The sequence below is a fragment of the Pelobates fuscus genome, chromosome 3 (genome assembly GCF_036172605.1).
Source record: "Pelobates fuscus isolate aPelFus1 chromosome 3, aPelFus1.pri, whole genome shotgun sequence".
NCBI lineage: Eukaryota > Metazoa > Chordata > Amphibia > Anura > Pelobatidae > Pelobates > Pelobates fuscus.
In genome coordinates this window covers 280,696,242-280,716,669 of record NC_086319.1, presented here as the reverse complement: position 1 = coordinate 280,716,669, position 20,428 = coordinate 280,696,242, and positions in this window count along the sequence as shown.

Below are 20,428 nucleotides of genomic sequence, written 5' to 3'. Positions count from 1 at the left end.
ATTTGGCAGCTTTAGTAAATCAGATTTTAGTAAATCAGATAATTGAGAGAGAGATTTCTGTAATGTTTGCCAAATTTTCTCCATCTAGACAAGATTTTGTGTTTAGTAAATAGACCCAATTGTGTTTGAAGAGAATTAATGAATCACCTGCAAATGTTTATGTACATAATTTAAAAGTTGTCTGTACAGTAAGATCCAGAGCATGATCTTGGGAGGGGCACTTGTAGACTATTTAAAGAAATAATCCATGCACAATAACCACTACAGCTCTATTTAGTGGTTATGGTGCTAGGAGTGTTGGGACACCCTCCCCGAGGAAGTAGTCAAACCGTTTAAGAACAGTTTGACAACTTACCTGGGGTCTGCTGGGATATGGGTCTTTAGTAGGGCATAGGAGCAGTGGTGTGTGTGAGTGGTGCAATGTGTGAGGGGTGCAGTGTGTGTGAAAGGTTCAGTGTGTGTGTGGTGGGGTGTAGTGTCTGAATGTGTAGGGTGTGTGGGGCAATGTGTGTATGTGGGATGTGTATGTGTGAGTGTATGGGGGGGGCAGTGTGCATATGAGTGGGCACTGTATGTGTGTATGGGAGAGTGTATGTGCATGTGGGGCAATGTGTCTATGGGGGAAAGTGTGTGAATGTGTATGGTGTGTGTGTGGGGGCAGTGTATGTGTGCGTAGGGGGCAGTGTATGTGTGTGGGGGCAGTGTGTGTATGGGGGCAGTGTGTGTATGGGGCAGTGTGTGTGTGGGGGGGGCAGTGTGTGTGTGGGGGGGCGGTGTGTGTTTGGGGGCAGTGTGTGTGTATGTGTGGGAAGTGTTTGAATGTGGGGGAAGTGTGTGTATGGGGGCAGTGTATGTGTGTGTGGGGACATTGTGTGTGTATGCAGGGGCAGTGTATGTGTATGTGGGGGAAGTGTGTGTATGTGGGGGAAATGTGTGTATGGGGCAGTGTATGTGTGTGGGGGCAGTGTATGTGTATGGGGCAGTGTGTGTATGGGGGCAATGTGTGTGTGGGGCAGTGTATGTGTGTGTGGGCAGTGTGTGTGTATGTGGGGAAAGTGTGTGTTTGGAGGGGCAGTGTGTATGTGTGGGCAGTGTATGTGTATGGGGGCATCGTGTGTATGTGGGGGCAATGTGTATGTGTGGGGGGGTAGTGTATGTGTGTGTGGGGACATTGTATGTTGGGGCAGTGTGTGTATGGGGGGCAATGTGTGTGAGGGGGCAGTTTGTGAATGTGTGGTGAGGAGGGTATGGGGGCTTTTTATAAAAAAAAAAATCAATTTATGCCCCCCCCACTTTTTACCTTTACTGAGAGGGAACATTTCTCCCTGGTGGTTTGTGGGGAATCCCAGGAGGTTGCAGAGGTGAGAGTGAACTCTAGCCCTAGCTCCAGGGCTAGAGTTCACTCTTGCGAGATCCGGAGCATTGCCGTGGTAACCACGGCATATACGCCTGGGCAGAATAATCCCCGCCTATGGATCACGTGCAGAGGTAATTCTTCGAATTATAGGTGTGGTAGGGGGGTATCCTCATAAAAAATAAACAAATAAAAATCATATATGGTGAAATATGTAGAGCTATGAAGCAAGGGCAAGTAAAAACTATAAAATGTACCCTCACGTGTAATGGAGCCGTAAAACCTGGCTCCTCTGATAGCACTTGAAGTGGTATGATCCCCACTCAAGGATACAGGTGTAAATATAAATTCTTCCATCCATGTATATAAACAAACAGAACCACAATAGTGTACACCGTAAAAAGGAGTGTAAGCAGAAATAAATAAGTTAAACCTACTCACATGCTAAAGAGCAAGTTCTGGTTTGCTCAATCAAAAGCACTTGGGTGGTATGATCCCCACCAGGGATATAGCTCCAAACAATCCAACAGCAGCAAAGCAATTAAAAAAGTACTGTAATATAAAAATAATAATAATAAAAGTAATACAATATATAATAAAATAAAATAGTGATAAAAAAAGTTATAAACAATACACTTAATGCGTTTCTCCTTGGATAGGCTTTATCAAAAGTGTTTTACATTGCAGGACTGGCACTTGGACAGTGACAGCCCTGCATTAGCAGGCAGGGGAGAGCGTTGGGGGGGAGGGGGTCCCCCACCCCCCGGATCCACTAGTGTGTCTGTAACACACTGACTTTTATTTTGATAAAGAGATCCATCAAGGGTCGAAACATTCCCTGTTAGATAAGTTTATGTTACACTAAATAAAAAAAAAAGGGCATCAAACACTTGTAGGGGAGATTAAACCAGTATTACTTGAAATATTTTGTCATATAAAAAGTAAAACAAGTAAGTAAGCCATATTAGGTTTTGAAGGCCAGACCATGTGATACTACCATAATTACATTGTATACATAATAAAACGGGGGGTACATCAGAATGTTACAGAGGATATGATCTAATTTGATTTGTAGTAAATCATTCCCAGAAGGATACAATGCAAATTTAAAGATAGATTTCAGGATGAATGTTTGCTATTGGATTTCAAAGTAAAATAATGTACATTGCTGTCATTATTAATAAAAAAAATGGGAAAATGTATAAGCAAAGTACTTTGGGATTTATACTGGGTCCTCTTTTCATTAATTGGATAATGCACGATCTTTGAAATAGCAACAGCATTTTCAATTTAAATTACTATTTTAATATGGTATGTCATTATGTTACCTTGAGCATCTGGCAGACAACTGCAGGGACTTAGGAAAAGGAAATACAGTTTTAGTATAACTGACATATACAGTACATATATAATGATTAGACTCACATTTTAATTACTTCATACAAGTGACTTGTCGTTAATAACTAAAATAGATGCTTGCTTTACTGCTATGCGTTCCATACCATTTCAGATAGTTTAAGTTTGACATTTATTATACTGTTTGAAATAATGTTGATATCTGTCTGTGGGTATATTTAGTTACTATGTTATCTCTTACTACAACAATATGGTATTGTATATATAAAAAAAAAGAACTTGCAAATGGATGTGCATACATGCACATGCACATGCACAATAGTTTCTTGTTTTATTTTCACATCTATGTGATACGTACAGTATTTCCATCAATGCTAGTGTATCCCAATGAAAAATTTAATAACTACACATTCTCAAATCTATATTAACACCATTTCTACACCAGTATGCCTCTTTTTACTGTGTCCTCTGCCAACTAACCATATTAAGCCATATATTATAGGGACATGTGTATGGTTTTCTGAACAAATACAAAAAACCTAAGTATTGACATATATGTTTTCTATAACTTTAAGTACTAGCACTTACCATTGATAAAAACCTGGATGCAAAACTCTGTCCCTCAAAAATGTGTGTATACAAATATCACTAATTTACATGTACAAGTATTTTTTTTCTCTATGAATAGTTTTTATTTATTCATTTATTCATCATGTTTTAAATGAACAACAGTTGAAATGTACAGATTAACATTCATAAAGTACAGAGATTTAGCACAAAAAGGATCAAATTACATCAGTGGACGTATGAGCAAATACATTGCATACAGAATATTAATAACACCATTAAAGTGGTTGGCCAAACATAGTATGCCCACAATAACATTGTTAATGAGCAATTATATGTAATGCAGCCTCTCTCACGTGCTAAATTACCAATCTATGATGATCCAAGTTGAATGAGTAAGGAATTCCATATATAACAGTAGAAAAAAAATAAAATAAACATAATAAAGGATAACATAACAATAAGAAAAGAAATGATAGTTGATCCTGGATCAAACAATAGAATGTCTCGGGTTATTCATGTCAAGGGTCTGTAGTAGGCTTAAATGCTATACTAGAGGTTCCAACTTGGGTTGCATTACCAACACCAGAGTGTTTTGTGTGAAGTTTACTCTTGTGGTTTTTCAAGTCTATGCCTTGTTAAGAGCCATCTGACCCATATGCTACTGTGCAACTCCTCTTTGCCTGTCAATCTGTGGGATATTTTACCCATGGGGATCAATGGGGGTTGATTTTGTTTCCACAATCCTGCAATGCTTAATTTATCTGTATAACGGGAGTCAGCCTGTGTAAAAAAAATACCTGTGGAAGAATAGCTGGTTTGTGGCCGATTAAGGTATGTATAAGGGACTGAATATTCCCCCAAAATGTGACTATTTTGTTAAAGTGCCAAAATATATAAAATATGGTTTCCATTGCTTCTCCACATCTTCAACATAGAGATGATATGTTGGGGTATATGCATGCAAGTTTGTGTGCTGTTAAATACCATCTCAGCCACACCCTAGGTCAATTCTAAGTCTAAGCAGTGAGTATCTGAGTTAGTATGTAAAAAGGCCAGCCTCCATTGATCGGCCATGAATCCCTGAACAATTTATATTTCCCATTGGTACATGAAATTCAAGTTAGATTGTCTAGTCACCTCCACAAGTTCTCTATAGCAGGTCGCAAACCTTTCGCCTTCCCTAAACAGAGTTTGCTAAACTGGGTATTTAGTTTTTTCGATTGTGCTAGTTAAACTATATTTTTGAAGTATATGTTCGACTCCTAAATAAATAAAAATTTCACTGTTTGGGAGTTGGTAAGTATGTCTTAAGTCTTGAAATGACAAGATCCCTGTCTGATTATACAATTGAAACACCATCCTGATCCTTGCCTTTTCCCAAGAATGTAGCAGATGTCAGTCGGTCAAATATTGTAAACATGGCAAGGGGGCACAGTAAAGTGTACCCTGCCCAGGTACGCCAAAATTTAAGTGACAGTCGTTGTTTCTAGGGAATTTAAGCTAAGAAGTTGCAAATGATAGAGAATCCATGAACGGTTAGAAAGGTAGTGCAAGGTCAAAACAGGATTTTTCAGCTTGTACCATATCGGGGTGTCAACTGTTTTATTAATTGTAATTATTTGGGAAAGCACTGTAGCAAGGTAATACTTGAGAATTATAGGAACTCCCTGTGACGGTAGTAATCAGTATCACCGTCTAGTATTCCTTTTCCCAATAGCAGAATAACTCCAATAATTCCACAGGAACAAATATCGCTGGTATCGCCAAATAATCCACACATGAGCCAAAGCTTAATGCTGGAACAAGACTAATTTACTGGAAGCAACAGGCATTCAATTAAACAGTAACAGACTCCTCCTCTGGGTCAGGCTAGATAATTGAGTTTCAGCAACATACTAAACTCCATTATCTGCTGGCCAGAAACATTTAAATTTTCAACATTTTCAGAAAAGTACTTTCTATAACACATACAATTCTAACATTTACATCCCTGGGTAGCTGAGGATACTGGGAGTCACATATCCAAATCTCACGAAATTCAGTTTGGTAGTTTCCGTGTCGCATTGTGTGGAAGTTTGACCGGCCCGCCATGTGGTGGTATCCGCTTTACAGTTCCATGAAATCAGCAGCAAGAGCCGGTCTCCGTTTGCGCCTAATTAGACGAAAACTACCATACGAACGTTGCAGTTGGTTATATAGAAATGCTCCCTTTGTTCGGTAGATTCCACCTCCCGAATGCCGGTTTGATTTGTGGAGTGGAAAGTAGTCAGCCGGGACTTCCATGGTGACCGGGTGTTCGCGGACTTGCCATGCCGAAAACAGTTCCAGGCAATTCATGCGTAAGTCCCGCTGACCGCGTTCGTGAGATTTAAGATGGCCGCCATCCTTTGTTCTCACCACGTGTTCATATGCCGAATGGCAGCCACCTAGGAACAATTAAGTTGCGGCTTCCTCAACGTTCCAAGTTCTAATTGCTACCCAGGGTGGTCTCTGTTCGGTAGACGAATAAATGTCCCGAACACAAGAATATAACGAATACTAAAATAGCAGGGAGGGAAAGAACCGAATGAATGGAAGGTGATTCTTCACACTCCCAGTACCCCTTTATGAAATGTAATATCCATGGTGTTGATACTCATGGAGATTAACGCTTTTTTTAAATGTGTGCGTTAATCAGATTTTGGAATTTTGTTAAGATAGTTTTTGGAATGTCTAATGGGAGAGTTCGAAATAAGAAGAGGATCTGAGGTAATATCATACTTTTTACTAATTTAATGCGACCTATTCATGGGGTCCATAGCACTGTCGTTTGATATTATCCTGTAACTTAGTTATCAGTTTTATGTGGTTTGCCTGCAAAAGATCATGTTTTGAGAACGCCAGTTGAATAGCTAAACAATTCCGTGTTGTTTCCAGTCAAATGGATATTGCTGGAAGAGGAGGTGGCAACCGCGGCACATATAAAGAGATCTGCACTACAATAGGGTTTGATTTAAAGTTATATAATGATTTATAAAAGCCTGAAAATTATTTTAATATGTGTGTTGGATTCAAAAGATTAGTGCCATTCGGTCAGTGAGGAAATTTTAGACTGGGTATACCATTGCTTCAGTTGTGAAGCCAGTAATATGTCAGCTCTTTTGCCCTGGGAATAGTATGTGTGTTTCAATTTATGCATGCAACGTTCCATAATTTGCAGTTGGAGCTTTTCTGTGTCAAGAATCATGTGTAACTTGCTTTCCAATTCTTTTTGCTAGGTGTTTTTTATGTGGGGTTTCTGTTTCCTTCAGAGATTTGATTAAGGTTTGGTGGTTTAACTTAACCTCTTTTTTTCAATCTTGCTCCTATTTGGATTAGAAGGCTGCAGATTGCTAAGACTTTCTGGAGGTAGCAATCAGGGTGAGAGTGCAAGTAGAGAGAGGGCAAGAGTACAAGTAGAGAGAGGGTGAGAGTGCAAGTAGTGAAGTAAGACATCCAAACTGAAAGCACCCTTGTGTAGGGTCTAGGAGTATTATACACCTCCATCCACAATGACTAAATAGGTGAATTACATTTCAATCTTCCCATATTAGCCCCACTATGCATGACAAACAACTTGTAAATTACAAAATCAAGTATTTAAGCTATGCCAACAACTATTAGGTTGGTCGCTCACGCCACATAATCTGATATTAGGGACACAAGGCCCATAGTGTGCCTTTAGGCCTGAATCAACATTATCCTTAAAAACAAAACAAAACAAAAACATAATTATAGCAACGGAAGTTGCTGCAACGGGAGTAGTCTTCCAAATCTGCTCTTTCCCAGCAGAGCATTGTGGTCTGTCTCCATCTTAGCTAATTTGCATGATATCCTTGTTAGCTACACATAGGGACTCTGTTCTGGTTCCAAGATTGTGTACCTCTTTATGAGGCTACTTTGAGATGATCTTAAAGTCATTCTTCATTGAGGATCTCAGGTCTTGTAGCATGTCAACCATTCTATGTTCAGTAACTGGCGCATCAGTGCTCGGCATACTTGTCGCGTACATATCGGAACCCGCATCAGAGAGGTGAGTAGGCAACCTCATGCCTCCACCATCTGGACTCCATGTCAATTTTTCTTTCTTGTTTTGGAAAAATTTGAGAACTTTTGGGGTCTTTGATGGGGTGCCATCACCTTGTACAGTATACTTTGCCCCTCCTGAACCAAAATGTGTCACTATGTGTGTGGTTAGAATGCCATAGTGAGCCACTTTAGGCCAAGCTGCTGCAGAGCTAATACTCCACGTGACCTTCCAGCAGTGAATTCCAGTGAATTATTATTTAATAGTTCAATTAAATTAATATCAATTCACAATAATTCTGTAGGATAATACCATATTTCTAGCTGCTGCAGAACTCTAATTTAAGTTGCCAAACGGATAGGTGAGATTTGAAGACCTTGAGAGACCAAAATGTCACCTGTCAGTTTGACACATTAGAGAAAGGACTGTGCTGGATGTCTGTTTCTTTGTGTATACTGCTGTTTTTTGGGCAGGGCTAGGGTCCATGCATTCCTAGCTAGACAGTGTTCTCATTATTTTTCACTGTTGCTCAAAACTCATATTGACATGATTTATTTGTTAAACACATAGACCAAAGTCCAAAGAGAACAAAAAGGTGAGTGTTGTCCCTTCAAATACATACATATAAAATATGAGGTCTGTCCAGAAAAAGTTTAGCCATTGTTAATATAATGAGAACTGTTTGTGTGACATCAATGTAACCTTGCAGCCAAGGAGAGTGGACTGCGCATGCGTGAACAATGACAACTTCACTGAACTAGTCAGTGGGGGCTCTAGACGCCATAGATTGAGCATGTGTACTGTGTGGCCATCACATTCAAAATGACTGAGCTAGTATAGCAAAAAATCTGCATCAAATTTAGCATTAAGCTTGAACATACCTCCACGAAAACTGTTTGGATGATTCAGAAGGCTTTCGGGCATGATGCAATGAGTGCATCGCAAATAAAAGTGTGGCACAAATGCTTCAAAGATGATTAACAACCTGTTGAAAGATTTGGTGCCCTGCAACTTCTGGCTTTTCCCAAATATTGACTTCCCTTTGAAAGGGAATACAAGTTATCATTTTGAAACACTAATATTTGTGTTCAGCTAAGTCTCCTGAGTAAAACAGTACCATCCATGTACAGGTTTTATGGTGTCTTGGAAAGTTACACGGTTAAATATAGTGCTTGCAATTCAAATTCTCTGCACTTTTTGCTTGGGTTGTCAGGCATGTTAATCAAATTTGAACAAATGAAATCACATAATTATGTTAAAATATTACTTAAATATACACGTAGAATTTTAATATATATACATATATATGTATTTAAATTCTACATGTATACTTATGTAATCATTTATGTAATTATATATATTTATCTGTATATATATATATTTGCAGTTATTTGTATCTTATACATAGATAAATAGATATACAATGTCATTCTAAGTGTATTTTGCTGCCAATATATATATATATATATATATATATATATATATATATATATATATATATATATATATATATATATATTAATAACAAAATACAGTTAGAATGAAATTACATATGTATATTGTGGGGATATTTATGGGATAATAAGAGTAAACAGTTGAGAATTGCCCACTATTTCAATTCTCAGATCCCAAAGATCGTTATCGTGTAAGTGAAATGTATTCCATATAAATAAAATCACAATTTGTTATAAAAATAGATACAATTTATTGTGACAATTTACATAATAATATGTAACATGTGTGATAATAATCAATGAATATTCAGTATAACATGGTATGCAATTAATGGCAATACACTCCAATGGCTGACACAGTCTTAATTGTCAAGACAAGATTTATGACGGTAGTTCACAGAAAGAAAGTGAAACTTACACACAGACACAGAGGCCATAAAACTTTAGCTGACAGTTAGAATAACCCTTTCAATGCTGGCTAGACCTCCTAGGTAATTAAGACCTATTCTCATGTGATTTTAAATAAAATAACATTTATACCAGCTCATTAGTCATTTCCTGGAACCATCCAATAAGAGTAATCTACCATGTTCTATAAGCAGAATTTTAACTTGCCTAAACAGATATTTTATCTTATTTTAGAGCAAATCAATACACCTGGATAAATATCACGATATGCTAACATGTGATAAATCACATAAATACATAATTATTCTAATTCCATCTGCAGAATGGAATGGTTATAACTATGCACTTCGTATTTAACTCAGATTTCTAAATATCTAAATCTGATTGTGATTTATCCAGTCATATATCATGCTATTACATTTTTTTAATTAATTTAGATTAATTAAATGAAACCAGTATAATTACCAGTTGAGTAGATATTTTCATCAGATTAGTAGGTAGTCTCAGAAACTGAATGGATGTGTGATTGGTGTGTAAGAAATTCTGAGTGCCCTGGAGTGGATATCTGGAGTGGATATCATGGATTTCTCTGCATTGCCCCAGACTGCTCACCTCTTTGCTTCTTTGCTTCCTTTGCATACCTCTCTCTTCCCTTTGTCTTAACTTTTTAAGGGAAAATTCACTAGGTGATAGACCAATAGAAAACTGGAGGTGTGGTTACCTTCCAGATAGCAATTTAAATATTTGGTCTATAGAGGGCAGTCTCGTCCCACTAAACATACCTATCCAGGAAAGAGTTAACTTTTCCTGGTGGCTATTTTGACGTAATTTAGCTTATCTTTATGGTTATTTATAATTTAAGTTTTCTGTCAGTTCAAAGAGTTTCTTTGGGCTTTCTTCAGACTATGTGTCTGGCAAATTCTGCTATAATTTCTAATATGACAGTTATAACTAAATATTACCCCTAAACTTACAATGGAATCTTATACAATATCGAAAGTAAAATTAAATTATTTAATCTTCTCTGTCACAAATGTCTGGGTTTAGAATTAATTATATTCCATTAGCATTTAGACAGTCTGTCCATCCCCCGTTCTCATTTCTTATCAATTTGGTTTGTATATACTAAGCATTCCTTAGCTTCTGGCAAAGTGGTTAGTTTTACAGAAAGGATAGAAATCTTGTGTCTTTTGTTAACTTGAAAATAACAAAATGGAGTCTGCTCTGTTCAGAGTGACTCTGACAATATACATTTTAATTTCTATCATAGCACAAAATGTCTGCCGATATAAATACCCTGACATAACCCCCCTTAGTGCATATCAAAGCAACAAATAATTTAGCTTATCAATAAGCACTACGGAAGTTACCAGACATATTGTGCAATCACATAATTTCTAACGTAGGCCCGTGCGTGGAATGAACATTTTTGTATATTTTTGTACCTGTAAGAGTTTTGAACTTTACACTTAGTACAATCAACCATAATATCATTATTATCACAGCACACCCAATAACAATCTTAACATGGATGAACCAGTCAACACAAGCAATAAGGTCAGTGTCTAACTCAGAGTACTTAAATGTGTCCACAGAAATGTTATCTTTTCTGATTGACATTTGGATAGTGTGGTTGGGCTTATGGTCCAGCAAGAACTTTAGATTAGGATCTAGAGGGAAATCTAGATTCTGGAAGGGATCCACCATCTCAATAGCACTTTCGATGACATCAGTGTACACTGGGTATAGCGTAACGTCACCGATGGTGATACGAGAGTCGTGGGGTACCTTGATCAGTGATAGAGGTGCTGGTAATGCAATTACTTTATTAGTCACCTGGTCCCTGCGAAAAACACTCATGTTTTTAAGACACGTGCTTACCAACCATTTATCTTTTACTAGCATGTACTAACGCATTACTGTCGGTTTTTGACATAGTTACTTGACATGTTTCAGAGCCATGTTTAAGGTACTCGATCCCACACAAAGCATTGGGAGAATCGTACACAAAAGGTTTTCCATCACATTGGAAATTATTGTCTTTGAATTTTTCACAGTCATTCAAAATGGGTATTGAATACCAATCTGGTATCCACGGTTGAAAAGCCAAAACGTCTGGGGTTTGGACTTTTACATGGATATTTTCCTTCCATGTACCGACGTTATAAATTGTTTTAATTTGAAAAATGTTTTTGGGAGTTACATATGGTATGGCCAATAAAAAGCAAATCTCCATACGTTCCGGGTCAATTAAGAAAGGTATAGTGCTCCCCATCTCAAAGGCCAGATTTAATTGCATAGGCTCAATTGTTTCTCCATCCACATTGGCAAGCATCGGATGAACAATATCCTTGGATACAAAATACAGAGGTATGCGTCCCCCTGCCAATTCGATCATTCCAGTTTGCACTTCGTCAAGAAAAGCAAGTGTGTGGAACAATATTGGGTCATGCAGAAATAGAAGTTCAAGCTTAAATAAGTCATGACTTTGGTGCAACTCAGTGGATTTGGCAATTAACTCCGAATGCAAATTTGTTGTAACAACTGTGTCTTGCACAATAGTTAACACGTCTTGGAGAAGTGTTCTTTGCTGTTTTATCACCTGATGAATATCGTTAATGCGTTGCTTTAGCGCATAGATTTCCATATCCAGCTTTTGGACAGTAATAGAGTTGGCTGCAGACATTCCAGTTGTGACAACTGCACCGACAGTGACACAAACTAATGCAACAATTATGGCGGTGAGGAACCTTTTGGGTTGGTTGCTCATTGAAATAGAACTGGATACAAATGGTTTCCGGGCTTGCTCCAAGATGTTTCGCACACGGTCCTGTGCTCTTTGGAGGTGCATCTGGTACCAAGTCTGTAACTCAGGAAGCTGCATCGATGAAATGTTGTATGCCTTCTCGATGGAAATCTTAGGTTCCAAGCTGACGAACACACATCGGGTAAGGATCCTCTTCTCTGTCAAGATAAACAATGGTGTCTCTTGAATCAGGATTCCGGAGGATGGTCCCATCTCTGCGATCGGGTCGGTCCGTATCTCTTGGCACAGGAGCAGTACGATCCAGAAACCCGCCACATCCTTCTTGGACATCTTTCAACAGTCACGGATCAGGAACTCTTTTTCAGACTTATCTACTAATGATTCAAGGTTTGTTAAGCATACACACTTATAACAGTGTGACATCACTTGGCCTAGGACAACACATTATTACGATTCATCAACATATGTATTCTCTCTAATTCTATTTTTATAACTTCATCCCTCACTACATTGATTACTGACTCCTCAGCAATATGCCTATAGCAGTTAAGCAAGCTAGTAACCTGCTTAGAAAATGTAGTTATTGGATGGCAAGGAAATGGTTAATGACATGAACGTACATGAGATCATGGCACATCACAACATTTCACATCATACGATACTACGTGAATCAAGCATTCATCCAGGTTAGTCGTTCACCCTTCTGCATCCGAATTCACACCTATAATCCTTAATTGAGATTTAGGATGACAAGCACGCAACTGGTTAATGTAAACCCACTTTTCAATAAAATCACCATCCTTAGGAATTTTTATCTTGTACGCTACTGGGGAAATTTTGTCAATGATGACATATGGCCGTTTCCAAGAAGGTAAATTTTTTTTCCTTGACCTGATTTCGTGCAAAGTTATACAGATAGACTTGATCTGTAATCTCATATTCCTTTTTCGCGGTTTTTAAATCGTAATAGGTCGCTGCTTTTTCTAGATTCTTTTGGGCAAAAGCAAACGCATGCTGTAAATGCTTGCGCAAATCTTCGATATACTGATGCGTAGTGGCAGCATTGATCAAGTTATGATCCGAAGTACGATATAGTAAATGCTGTGGTAAAACCATCTTTCTTCCTGTCATCAATTCAAAAGGTGACAATTTGGTAGCAGTGCTAGGTGTAGCTCTAATCGCCATTAAAACTAGGGGCAATTTAATGTCCCAGTCTTTACCAGACTCCTTAACATACTTCTTCAGAATATTAACGATAGACTGGTTATATCGCTCTGCCCCCCTGCTAGACGCAGCGCGGTATGCAATATGTAGCTTTCGTTTAACACCTAGAATGTTCCACATCTTAGCCATTACTTTGCTGGTAAAGTGACTACCTCTGTCTGACTCAATTCTTTGAGGCAGACCGAACCTGGAAAAGACATGGTTAATCAACAAAGTGGCGCACACGGTACTCGTGTTCTCTTTACAAGGCAAACACTCTATCCACTTTGTGTACATACATGTAACAGTTAACATGTATTTGTTACCTCTTGAAGATCTTGTTACAGGACCTATAAAGTCAATTTGAATATCAGACCAGGGTAATGACACCCCCTTCTTCTGAAGTGGTGCACAATGGGTTGGACCATGGGGTTGATATTGCGGACAAATCAAGCATCCCTGACAGTATGTCTTAACATCTCTTAACATGTGTGGCCAATATGCATAATCACGCAATATCTCATATGTGATCTTATCACCACGATGCCCAGATGTAGATGCATCATGTGCGTGTTGGAGCATTAACCCTCGGTATACAGTTGGGACTACCCATTGTTGAATACCATGTTTAGAAGTTCTGACCAACAACCCTTCCATGATACTAAATTGGACTTTATATCTCATCAAGATTCGTAAATCTTCATTATCTTTGCAATCCTCACCTGTGATGGGATTGGCAGTAGGGTCTTCTATATGTTTATAGCATATGCCTATGACGGGATCGTTCTTCTGACTGGTAATCAGGTTCTCACTAGGAGCTTCTGCACTCCATTGCACAACATTTAAGTCGGCATTATCTCTAGCCTGTCGTCTTCAACATGAATTGAACCCATAAGATCATCAATGTTTAGGGTTTCACCATTGATGGCTGCTTGTTTTGCCAGTGAATCGGCTAAGTCATTACCATCCTTGTCAATACCTTCTATTTTAGAGTGGCCTTTGGTCTTCTTCCAATATATGGTTAAACCATTTTCCTTAACCAGTTCATCAATTTTACAAAACAATTTCCCATGTTTAACAGGTTTGTTATTGCTTTTCAGCATTTGGTTACGTTTCCAGCTAGGCAGATATTCGACGAAACTGTTGCGAACATAGTTGGAATCAGTTATGATAACAAATTCAGTGATACCATATTCTATTGCCATTTGGATGGTCTTATATACTGCACAGAGTTCGGCTATCTGACTGCTTTTGGGACCAATATTGTATCCTATAGATACATTGGGATAATCACCTATCCAGGCGATTCCGATACCTGCAACTAACTTCCGTTCAGCACCAGCGGTGTGGTGATATGAACAACCATCAATGTATACCCACGGTAGTGGTCGACAGTATTCCTCGTCATAAACTTTATAAGGGGATAACAATTGCTCTTCTAGGAAGTCATCTCCGATATCATTATCATCCAGAGATGGAGCAGTACAATCATGTAATTCTGCTAAATCTTGGGCAACTGGGCTTCTCTTATTGTGTTTATAACGGACTTCTAACGGCCATCCTTGTAAGGATAGAGTCCATGCAGTAATCCGACTGTTAGAGAGATTACCGTCTCTAATTCTTACTCTGCAGATACTGTAGAGGTTGGTGAGCTGTTTCTTCAATTATTTTCTCAAATTGGATATAGCTACGAAAATTTTGTAGTGCCCAAACAGTCGACAATAACGCCTTCTCACACGTGTTGAATTTAACTTCAACAGGTGACAAAGTCTTGTTAGCATATGCAATAACTTTGTTTAAACTGTCCTGCTTCTGATACAGTACAGCACTTATGCTTAAATCGGTATATCCTGTCTGCAGATAGAAGGGTTTACCCCCCTCTGGGTATGCTAAACAGGGTGCCTGAGTGAGCTTCCTCCTCAGTTCACTTACCGCTTGGTCCTGAGGCTCCCCCAGTTCCAGGTAGTTTCCTTTTTAAGCAGGTGTAAGAGTGGTTTCGTTATTTCTGCATAGTTGTCTATAAACTTACGGGAGTAGTTAGTCATACCAAGGAACGATCTTAATTCCCTGATGTTTGAAGGTGTTTTAGCCTTTAGTACGGCTTCAACCTTCTTCCTCTGGGGCTTTAATCCTTCAGAGGTTACCTCATGTCCGAGGAAGTTGACATGGGTGCGACACCATTGCGCCTTTTGTAAAGACAGTTTAATCCCTGCCTCTCTTAACTGAGTGAAAACATGTCTAGTCTCTATGATATGCTTATCAAAGAAAGTGCTTTTCAGCAAGACATCGTCGACATATGATAACGTTCCTCTCTCGAGTGCATCAGGCATAGCTTTATGCATGAACACAGCAAATTCATGACCAGAGTTTATGTAACCGAAGGGCATACGGGTCCAGGTATACTGCTGTTTTCCAAATGTGAAGGCCAATTTGTATTGGTCTTCATTATGGACTGTTACAGTCCAATATCCCTGCGCACAGTCAATGGCAGTGAATATTTTGGATCCCTGCATTTGTACCAAACATTGGTCTATGTATGGCACTGGCCAACCAGACATATAGACGTGTTTATTTAGATGTCGTAAGTCAGCGCATAAACGCCATTGTCCATTAGGTTTCAGAATCCCCAAGATCGGATTATTATACGAACTGTGCACCGGACAAATAATGCCCCTTTCCTTTAAATTCTGAATGTGATGCTAATGGGAGTCTATATTGTTTGATAAATACAGGTGGTAAATTTGGATCAGTTTGTATTCTGGCTACGTGGAGGTTAGTTAACCCACAGTCGTAGGAATCTTTGGCAAAAATATCTTGGAATTCCAAAAGGATTTCCTTTAGCTGCTGTCGCTCAGCATCGTTGGAGCAACGGTCAGCTAACGATATTTGCTCTTCTAGCCTTTCCTGAAATCCTGGAAAGATTTCAGGCTGGCCTATCTCATAAGCTTCTTCAAGCCTAGAAGTTAGGTCAGTTCGGTGTTGACTTACCTTTTCTCTTTGGTCGTGATACTCTTGTGATTCCTGCTCATTGAGCGGATGATCAAAGGTGATTGATGCTTCTTCGATTTTACACGAGCCTTCTTCGACGTTGAAGGGATATACAGATAGGATAGTGAATAATCCTTCTGGGGAGGAATGGAATATTTGATCGACAATTTCGTCCTCAGTTAAGTATTCTTCAGGGATGAGGCCTATAATTTGGTTTTGGAAACCAAATGTATAGTACTCAGCATCCAATGCTAGACCTAATAATGTTCCTTTTGGTAAAGTAACACTATTGGGTGTAACATTGTTGACCATTATATAGGTGGGATTCTTACCAATACTTACCATTGGTGTATGCGTTACCACCATCCCTAATTGTTGTATCCTGTTCGATAAACAGATTAGGGCATCAGAGTTTTCTAATCTCTGACCCTCCTTGACCTGTAGGGGTAAAAGAAAGTTACTTGTCCCTTGTGGAATGGTTATGTCATCAGGTACTTGGATACTTACCGCTTGGTAGTATTTGTCCTGATTTCAGGACGGTTTCCTCGTGTAGGTATCCACAAGGATTACCTTTTAACCTTGTCCACAAGTTGGAATTAACCAGGTCAAGGTGTATGGCAAAGCGATGTATGACATCATTGCCGATGTAAACCTGATAGCGAGGTTCGTCTATCAGTCGGTTATAGGGGAGATCTACCACTATCACCGGGTGTCTAAAGGTTTTGTTACCTATTTTAAACTTTAACCAGGTATTGCCAATAACATGAAAGGCATTTCCTCCAACACTCAACAGAGCATTGGGGAAATCTCTTAGCTTCGGCTTATCCGTTGCTAAGTCCATCACCTGCTGGAAGTAGGTATTGGATAAGATAGTGGCTTGTGAACCAGTATCTATTAACCCTTTGAAAGGCTGGGGTAGTGAATCCTGTATTTCTACAGACATGTAGTACCTTCCTTCATGTTCTTCTAATTCACATAAGAATTTAGAATGTGTCAACATATTACTCGTTTTCCATACATTACCGGTCACAGCAGTAGTTTCTACCTGTACTGAGAAATGCTCAGTCTTACCCACAGGCCCATCCTTTTTAGGATTATCTTGAACTGTCAAGCGGGAACTAGTGGTCGGCATCTCATCAGTTAACCCTTTCAGGTCTGGATCCTGGAAGCTAGTGGCTGCTGGGGCTACTTTAGCCTTTGGCTGAAATGAAAAAACAGAGGAACACGTTGCGCCTCCTTCACCCGGAAGTGAAGTGACGGGATAGGCAATAGGTTTCCAAACACAACTATTGTTTATTTGACTGTTAATACCTGGAAAGGAAACAGGGTTAGGTATTACATCTATTGACAACCTAGCCTGTTTAGTCACTGTAGCTATATTTGCTGCGGCACTTGTGGTTGCTGCTGCAGTTGCACAGGTGGCACTGCAATTGGAGCTGTCCCTAAAAAAGGATTATTGGCAAAGACTTGGTTAATCTTTGTCATTTCCTCCATTAATTTGCCCATCTGGTCTGTCAATTGACCAACCTGACGATGCAAATTATTTCCCCCATTGCCGTTTTGTCTTTGCCCATTAGAATTTGGCTGGGATGGAGGGGGGCGTGTCGGATGCATGGAGTAACAGCTCCTCTCCACATTGAGCCGTAAAGCTGCCCTAACTGCACAAAACACGACTGGAAAAACAACAAATAGAGGAAATATAGTGGGGAGACTATTCCTTCCACGAAGATGTCCCCCTCAAAACAGACAAAACTAACTGATCCGACCAGGCCGCCGAAGAAAGACAGGTACAAGCCGTCTCAAGATGGCGCGGAGACGGTTCCCACCAACCCAGCTTCTGACCATGGGATAAGCCCGGACCAGCTCTCTGACCCTGAATTGGAGGGGCATGTCACCAAACTCTACCTAAAGACAGTGCTGCAGGATCTACGATCCACTATCAAGGAAGATTTCACTACCGCAGTCTCCAGCATCCATCAAGAAATAGCAGAGTTAGGAGACTGGACAGATCACTTGGAACAAAAAACTGATGAGCTCTGCTCAGCCCACAACGTTGCAGCAGATAAGATTCAATCTTTGGAAACTGACAATGCAAGATTATGGCAAAAACTGGCAGACATGGAAGATAGATCACGAAGAAACTACGTGAGATTTCGGGGGATAGCGGAATCCGTCGCCACTGATCAGCTCTACAACTATGTCACTGCCATGTGCGCAGAGTTGGTGCCAACGTTAACCGGCACAGCGTGGGAGTTAGACAGAATACACTGACTACCAAGGCCCCTGCGTCTCACACCTGAAACACCGCGAGATGTGATTGCCAGGTTTCACCACTACAAATCTAAAGATGCTCTTCTCCAGGCGGCGAGAGCAGCGAAAACCTTACCTTCACCTTATGGCGGGATTCAACTGTATGCTGATCTCTCGGCCCTAACAATGGCACGCAGACGAGATTTCTCCACGATCACCAAGACCCTACGAAACCACAAAGTGGCGTATAAATGGGGACTCCCGACTAAACTCCTGGTGTGGTGCAACGGCAAGCAACACGTGCTGGCAGATCCAGACCAAGGACTGTCCGTCTTGAAAGGCTGGGGCCTATGGGACCCTCGGAGCCCACCCAACCCTACAGAATTATCCCCACAACGTATCCGACCAGAATGGAAAATGGTGGGCCAAAACCAGCGCTAGCCCGACGCGAGGCACCAGACCTAAGGACTGCTCAAATGATTCTTGCCGCTACTTAACAAATGGCGACCTGCTGGACTGGTATCAGTATCTGTGATGCAATCATTGTTTATTGTTTCTGTTGTGTATAGAAGTAGTTACCACTATAATTCCCGCACTCAGGCATATACTACTGTTTATTGGCATAATGGTGTAGCATACAAGCAGGCAAACTACCAATCCCCCCCCCACCCACCGGTATACAGGCGGTACATGTGACACCCTATAGTGCCCGTGAACAAATAGGCCACCGACCCCACTGGGTAGCACACCCCTTAGATCCCACTGGTACACCACGATGCCAAAGGCATTTTTAACCAATGAAGATCTAAACCCCGGATCTTAAAATAAATGCCTCGCAAAATGAGCACAGACGCACCACTTATCCAATCTTAAGGGGCCACTGCACGTATGTGTTCAACTAACACTAGGCTTAAAACTATAACTACATGGGCCAACATACACAGTACTACATCCAATTATGGTTGATAATAAAAACAGAAAAAGCAACAACAACAAAAAAAAAAAAAAAATTATTATTATGTACACGTCACAGATTAACAGTTCCACGCAGAAGAAAGCAGGTACGCCTACGACTACACCCCTTGATATAGATTAGACGGCCAAAATAACAGTTCTAAAATCCTGGTGCCGCAATACAGAATTTATCCACAGGCTACCCATACTGTCGCCTTGTTACCTCCTCTTCGCATACACATGTGAGTATGCATTTTTAAGAATTATTAAAAATTCTCGGGGCTTTGATCTGGACGGCACTTTAAGTTATAAAGCGCCTTCTTAGCAGAAGCAATGGTTTTATACTCACCATATTCCATGATTATTTCATATTTCATCTTGGACCAGGACATTAACTGTATAGCTTGAAGACTTTCTAGATAAACACGGCACATTGAATCAAAGGTCCACGTGATGAACCATTTCTTATGAATGTCATCATACATGCCCAATGAATTCATTGCTCTATCATAATTTTCTAGATGTTCAGATATGTTTCCTGAACCTCTAGAAAATTGTGGGACAGTCTCTCTAAGGAATTTAATAACCTTTGGCGTTTCATAAACAGGCATCGTTGATTTACGATCTCTGTTTCTTTCCCTGTGTAAAGTCTATGCAATCTGGCTGCTGGAGAGGAATTAGATCCATACAACAGTGCAGATGGCATATCAGTCACATGGCCTTCAGAGTGGACAGTGCAATCACTTTCACTCCCATCACTCTGAGCTTCTCGTTCACTGTCACAATTCTGATCAGCATCAGAATTCTGCCAGTGTACAGAACCATGTCTGTTTTCATTCCTATCACCTTGAACTGGAATCTCTCTCTCAAGTTTGGCCAAGACAGTCTTTTCAAACTGTTCTGCCCAAGATTGCCAATAATCTACAGGTGTTTTCTCAGAATTACTCACATCTTTTCTTAGAGACTGTTTTATGAAAACCTGGTCTTGTGTGGGAAAATCATAACAAGGAGGAGATATCTGTAAATCCCCTCCTTGTTATGATTTTCCCACACCAGACCAGGTTTTCATAAAACAGTAT